The sequence below is a fragment of the Callithrix jacchus genome, chromosome 3 (genome assembly GCF_049354715.1).
Source record: "Callithrix jacchus isolate 240 chromosome 3, calJac240_pri, whole genome shotgun sequence".
Lineage (NCBI taxonomy): Eukaryota > Metazoa > Chordata > Mammalia > Primates > Cebidae > Callithrix > Callithrix jacchus.
The window spans coordinates 89,004,675-89,011,864 of NC_133504.1; the positions used below are offsets into that span (position 1 = coordinate 89,004,675).

General features: G+C 41.2%; 1 pseudogene; it reads right to left on the reverse strand.

The window, feature by feature from the left end:
• Positions 1-2,691: 2,691 nt before the first annotated feature.
• On the reverse strand, positions 2,692-3,289 carry LOC100385092 (ATP synthase peripheral stalk subunit d, mitochondrial pseudogene; annotated as a pseudogene).
• Between the last annotated feature and the right edge of the window lie 3,901 nt (positions 3,290-7,190).

The window sequence follows — 7,190 nt, forward strand, 5'->3', positions numbered from 1 at the left end:
CGGCAGCCTTCCCCACAGGATCCCACAACTGCAGTCTTCTGCAGGATTTGGGAAGGCTTCAGTGTGCTCCTCCTCTCCTATGCGGCCCTCATCTAGTCCCTGGGAAACACTCAGGTACCCTTTATTCGGAGAAATTAACGTGCAGTTCATTTTCAGTTCAGCATCACATTCCTGAATCTACCATCAAAGCCATTCACCAGACTTCTCCTGCCCTCTCCATTTCCCCAGAGAACAGAGCCAAGCTAACCCTGTCTTCCGTCTCCAGGACCTCTGGCTGATTGTAGAGCAATTCCTAAATTTCTTTGCCTTTAGAAAATATGCAAGTGATAATCTAGTACCTCACTTTGAAATTTCACATCTACATTTTTCTAAGTCAAAACTTTAATATTAAGACCTAGCAAAGGAGAACAGTCACAGTCACTCTTTGCCCCTTCCAAGTGACTTGTTGGTATTTCAAGATTATCAAATCTTCCCCTGCCCTGTTGTTTCAGAAGCTAATTCCAATTCTTATAGTCATTTTCCTCAAGTCCTTTAATAACTTTTATTTCTGTACTCTAATTTCTCTAGTTTTGCCATGCTTCAAATAATGTGTACATCAGACAAATGAACTTGCAAGAGGTATATATGATGTTTATGGTTTTGTTTTACTTTAATTTTATTCCATTTATTACTTTGCCTGTTTCTCCACACTCTCCTCCATTTAGTGCTATCAAACGTTTTAATCTTTTGACAATCTGATTGGTGAAATGTTGTATCTCAGTTGAGTGAGGTTGAGCAAATAATGTTGCATAAATTTCAGTCACTTATATTTTCTTATTTTGTGAACTATCTTGCACTTTATATTTGAATGTTTATCTGGACAGGTCTGGAATGATGGAAGGACTACCTCAACAGGCATGGAGGCAAATGGCAGGAGATCCTGTCACAGAAAAGAGTCAAGGGGCTAACATAGGAAACTTCAGGAGACCTGCCAAGAAGCACAGACTATTTGCCAGAGCATGATACCAACTTGGACTGCAATGAATTTCAGCTGGGTGTAGAAATTAGTCATCAATCACGTCCACCAGGTAGGTAAATTCCTGGATTGATAATGATTCAAAAAAAAGAATAATTAGCAGGTACTATGCTTCTTCAGTTATGCATAGCAATCTGGAAGCTACAAAAAAAGCAAAAAAAAAAATCTTGAAAATATTTGACTCTCTCCGATGATAAAACTTTACAAACAATCTATCAGCAGTAAAGAAATTTGGTCTTGCAATTACTGAATTTATGGAGAAAGAAAAATATGTATGAATACATAGGCAGATGTGTGTCTGTGTGCATGTGTGTGTATGTATTTTATATATATTATTTTATATATATATATATTTTTTGAGACAGAATCTCACTCTGTCACCCAGGCTGGAGTGCGTTGGTGCGATCTCGGCTCACTGCAACCTCTGCTGCCAGGGTTCAAGTGATTCTCCTGCTCAGCCTCCGGGGTAACTGGGATTACAGGTACCTGCCACCATGCCTGGCTAATTTCTGTAGTTTTAGTAGAGATGGGGTTTCACCATCTTGGCCAGGCTGGTCTTGAAATCCTGATCTTGTGATCTACCCGCCTCAGTCTCCCAAAGTGCTGGGATTACAGGCGTGAGCCCCTGCACTAAGGGATGTATAGTATATTTTATAAACACATAGTATATACCATTTTCAATATATATAGTAGCATATATATAGTGTCCTCATACAGTTTTCAAGTATTTTGCAGCTATTATAATTGTTAATGTAATTTGATTTAAGAGCTATTAATAACTCAACTATTGATTGTTTGATGATAGAACTGTAATCAACCTTTTTTTTATCTTTTTTCTTTTTTTTGAGACAGAGTCTGGCTTTATTCCCCAGTCTGGAGTGCAACAGCAAGATCTCAGCTCACTACAACCTTCACCTCCTGGGTTCAAGCGATTCTCCTGCTTCAGCCTCCCAAGTAGCTGGGATTACAAGCACCTGCCACCACACCTGGGTAATTTTTGTGTTTTTAGTAGAGTCGGGGTTTCACCATGTTGGCCAGTCTGGTCTTGAACTCCCGGCCTCAGGTGACCCACCCACTTCAGCCTCCCAGAGTGCTGGGATTATTGGCTTGAGCTACCACACCCAGCCTGTAGTCAACTATTTTAAAAATTGCACTCAAATTGTTACTAAAACAAAACAAGCAAGCAAAAAGTATTTCTGCTTGCTATATATGGAAGGAGTTGAGAATGTTGTTTTACTTTAAGAAGTATTTGCAAATTTAGGAAAGCCACTGGTTGGAGACTGCTGTGGTTTGAATGTCTCCTCCAAAACTCAAGTTGAAATTTAATTGTCATAATGACAGTATGATGCGTTGAGATGCTTATGAGATTATTAGATCAGGAGGGTTCTGCCCTCATGAATGAATTAATGTCATTCTCATGGGAGCCGGCTCTTCATAAAAGGAGGATTTGGGCCTCTGTTCTCTCTCTTTCTTACATGCTCACTTGCTTTTCTGCTTTCTGCCATGGAATGATCCTCACCAGATGCTGGTGCCATGCTCTTGAACTTCTCAACCTCCAGAACTGTAAGCCAAATAAACTTTTATTCTTTATAATTTACTAAGCCTGTGGCATTCTGTTGTAGCAGCAAAAAATGGACTAACAGAGAGACCTTAAGCAGTTAGCAAATTTGCTTAAATTTTTTTTTTTTCAGAACTGTATAATTACTTTTATTTTTAATGTCAAGAATGTGTAATATAAGGGCCAGAGCCTCCTCCTGGACTCAATTTTATAAATTCTCAATTGGTTGGTGAGGCCAATAGGGATACTTTTGCTTGTCCAATTTGGTTTCTGGGAAAGCTTCGTTCAAGTCCTCAATGGTCATCTGCTCAAATGGAATTAAGTTCTTATACTTCTCCATCTTTTTCTCATATTCTACAACCCTGGCCTTTGAGACACCCACTCAGCACAAGACTTCACATCTTCTTTTTCTTCAGCATCCACCAGGGCAGTATATGGATCCTCTGGTATAGGAACCTTCAGGGCATTAAACTTCTTCTCAAAGTCATCCACCAAGCCTGCTTTGGCCACATTGGCCTTGTAGTAAGCCCAGTCAATAGATGGTGGATTCTCAGGTAAAGCAGCCAACCTGGAGGTTAGGATCTCATTCCAGGATTTCAGGGAATTAGCAATGGCCTTTTGGTTTTGGGGTATGATCTCCCAAAAAGCTATCCAGTCAATGGTTTTTAGAGCAAGTTTTCGCCCAGCCATCTTGGAATCCTTCACCGACCCCAGCTGCCTATTGTCCACAGCCTGCTTAAATTTTTTAAAAAAGTGTGTAAAAGATAGCCTTTTAATTTTTTAATTTCTTCTGAGAAATATGCAAAACTGACAAGGCTTGGCATACAGAAAGATTTCCTTCCAAGTTATCTTAACTCCTTTCACTGACCTTTGGGCAAGCTGACTCCTGAATAACCTGAAGTCCTTTAAGTTGACAATCTTTGATTGCCTGACCCAGAATGATCCCCTCAGATGCTGTTACTGATGGCAAATGTGACTCCTTCAGGGTTTTAAGACTCTTTGGCCAGTTGAGACTCCAGCATGCTTTGATAAGTTCCTCGCCCAGTAACATGAGACTGACAAGAGGGCAGCACCTGAACATGTTCAGGGCCTGAGTCCACAAAGGAGAGCAAGTCTGGGAGTCATGTGCATCTAGTTAAGAACAGGAATAAGCACAAAACAATATTAACTTTAGAAATGAGATGAAAGCCCATGTGTGCTGGCTTTCACACAGAAGGGGAGACCCAAAGAACCCCCACCCCCTTCAGCACTGCTTTTAGATGGAAATGATTTCGTTGAATACTGACACAAAAGGAAGATACAAATGAAGTGAAGAGCCTTAGCAAACAATTACATGCAAGTAGGTTACATGAAAATATAGTCTCAAGTGTATGATATCTTGTGAATATTAATTAAGGAAATTATTCTCAGAGCAGCTAGTGTTTAAAACAAGATCTAATCTCTGCTGAGTGGCCCCACCATTCTTTCTCTCAATGTTTAACTTCAAAGGGCTTTGGAGTTGGGGCAAATGAGATTATTATTACTTCAATCTTATGGAGGAAACCTATTCTAACCAATTTGATGATAAATTCTAGAATTACACATAGCAGTTAATACAGAGAAGAAAAAATATTCTATACCCATGAATGTCTGCCTGCTTAAAAAAATTTTTTAACCTTATCTAATCTACTCTATACCCCTACAAAAATTGCACAATTCACATATAAAGATGGAGAAGGATATGGGCCAGTTGAAGATACAATTTTTCAAAATCTGTTCTCTTCCATCAACTTTTGGGCCACTTGAAATAATAATATCACTAATAATAACAGCTAATGCTCATATACATCTGTGTGTCAGGTGCTCAGTATTTTGATTATATTAGCTTATTTAATCTGTGAGGTATTGCATGGCAAACAAATGGAGAGAAAGTGACCACAACGGGTCAGATATGGAGCTGGGATTTGAGTTCTAGCACCAGACTCAGGTTAACCACTATGCTATGCTGCCCCATAGTTACAGCTCGTGTAGAAAAACGGCAGTATTTGTCTATGTCAGTCAGGATAGTTGTCTGATGTCCTCTGCAACTCAGAGTAGGAGGATAAAGCAAGTCTTTAAAAAGCAAAAGACAAGCACTGTATTAGGCAGTACCAGCAAAACTGAATTATATTCACAGATTATTAAGGATGCCCATATGAATTTGGCAGATGTGTGCCTAAAAAAGGTTTGAGGGAAGATAACTAATTACCTAATGTTAAAGATTTAGCTGTTGGTGAAATCAGTGCTGCTGCCATTCAACGTATTCAACTGTAAGCAGATGCTGGTATGGATAGGTATTGAAGCACCCAGATGCTGAATGGATAGTTACAGTGGGATGAGAGGTACAGACAGTGAATCAAGACAGAGTAGACGTGTGCCAGCCATGAGGTGAGCATATCCATGCTGGGGTCCCCAGCAGACTTTTAGGCTGCGGTGGTGCCCAGATCGCTGCTGTCACACTCCACAGAGAGTGTTGGAGGTAAATGGAAGTGTATTCTACCATTCTTGGATCAACCTGAGACCCACAAAAGTCAGGCATCACCAGTTAGGACAAAAATCTGGAAAATGCAAGGTGCCTGGAGGTGGGGGCTTTTCAGAGCCAGCCTCCCCACTTGCCTCTTGGCCTGCACAGCAGCCCCGCAAAGTCACTCCTGGTTTTCTCATGTGCTGTGCAGTGTCCCCCTGCATGCCTTTGGCAATGCTGTTTCTTCTTTCCCTAATGCCTTCCCCCCAAACCACCCCCCTAGCAAATAAAACCCTTCTTGTGATTCCAGACCTTCAATCTCAGAAACCGAGATGATTTTCCTTTCCTTTACTGTGGATGTGTAGCCTTTGATTCCATTCCAGCACTTATTATTACATCTGCTTCTGCTTCTGCTTCTGTCTCTCTCCTTTGCTTAACAAAGGATTTGAAAACATGATCCCCGTCTTTTGCATTGTTCTCTCTGCTGGCTCCTGTAACAGTGTCAGGCACACTGTAGGTACTCAGCAAACAGTTGTAGAGTAAATGTTTATTGCAGTGAAATCTGAAGGCCCAGAGATATGTTTTCTTTGGTCTGCAAATGGCTTAAAAATAATAAATATGTTGCAAATGTATACAGTTTCAGAGATTTCACGGGGAAAAAAAGGATTGTTGTCTTCTTTATAAATAAAAAAAAATCTGGCCACACTGGGCTTGAATCACACATAACATCAGTTAGCATTGAGTAGTGGCTGTCACCTCTGGACAAAACATTCACTTGGAGATTTGCTCCAGTCTCTACCCATCCCCAGGTGTTTTTGCCTTACATCTGCCGTCTTCACTCCTTATGAAACCCACTTCACCCCTGTTACGCAGTTGATTTTTCACCCCCTGAGACCATCAGACCCTCCTGGACCTTTGAATGCCATTCCAAGCACATGTGTGCCACCATTCAATTCCCATCATTCAATTTTCGCCATACCCACATCTCACTCCTGAGTCTATTTGTAAAGGGCCTAAGAGGTAAGAGAAGGATGTTTCCTTTGGTTCACGGGAAGGGAGCTCAAGGAAAGATCTGTCTTCTGGCATATCAGCTGTTGGCACTGGTGAGAAGCAGGATGCTGGCCAGGACGGACAAACAAGCAGCTGGGAATGGCAGCTCCTATATTTCAGCCAGCAAAAGCCTTTTCAAAGCCTACTTTGCATAAGACAGTTCCGCTGACCACATTAGAGTCACAGGGGAGTAGTTACCTCTGGAACTTCCTTTCTGCAACAGTAGCACCCTGTTTAAAGGAACCAAGAATGGAATATGATCATCTCCTATATATGCTACCATGAGGTTTCAAGCGACCGTACTGGCATGAGCTTTCAACATTGAAAAAATAAATGAAAGCTCTCTGTAAATAATAAGAGCACTGTGTCCTGGAACCCAAAGAATAATAATCCCAGGCCATCAGTCATTCAAGCTGAAAATAGTTTCTTCCTCTCTCTTCACTGTGCCTGGAATGACGTGACACAGACCTTAGTTCAGGAGTGATATGAAACCTGGCCCAGAGACTCAGAAGAGGCTGCTCCCACCACTACCAAAATGCTAAGTGAGACAGGGGACTCATCCCTCACTGACGGTGAGGGTCATTTCCTAGGTGTGGATGTGAAGCACAGTTTTGGAAACAGGTTATGCTTCGCGAACTGCTGATATTTTGATTTAAGGAGACCTTCAAACCCAATCTGGAAGATTCACAAGAAGAGGAAGATGAGCCAGGTATTGATAATTTATGTTTTCAAAAGCCCACTAAGTCTTCTCCTTGTGTGGCCTCATGCAACCTGAAACAGTGGACCCATCCTTAGGCCCATTTTCCAGATGAAGGTGCTGCAGTTACGCAGGCTGAGCAAGGTCATTAAGCTTCTGAGTCACAGGTTATCATTTGAACTCGGGTCTGTCTGTCTGATCCCAGAGCCCTGGCTCTTAACTATAACTTTTTCTTATTTTCCCATTCATTCATTTATTTTCTAAATATGTATTGATCACCTGCTATGAGCCAGACACTGTTCTAGGTGCTTGGGATACAATAGTAAGCAAATCAGAAAAGAATCCCTGCTGTCAGAAACAAACAAAATCAAATACTGCATGTTCTCAC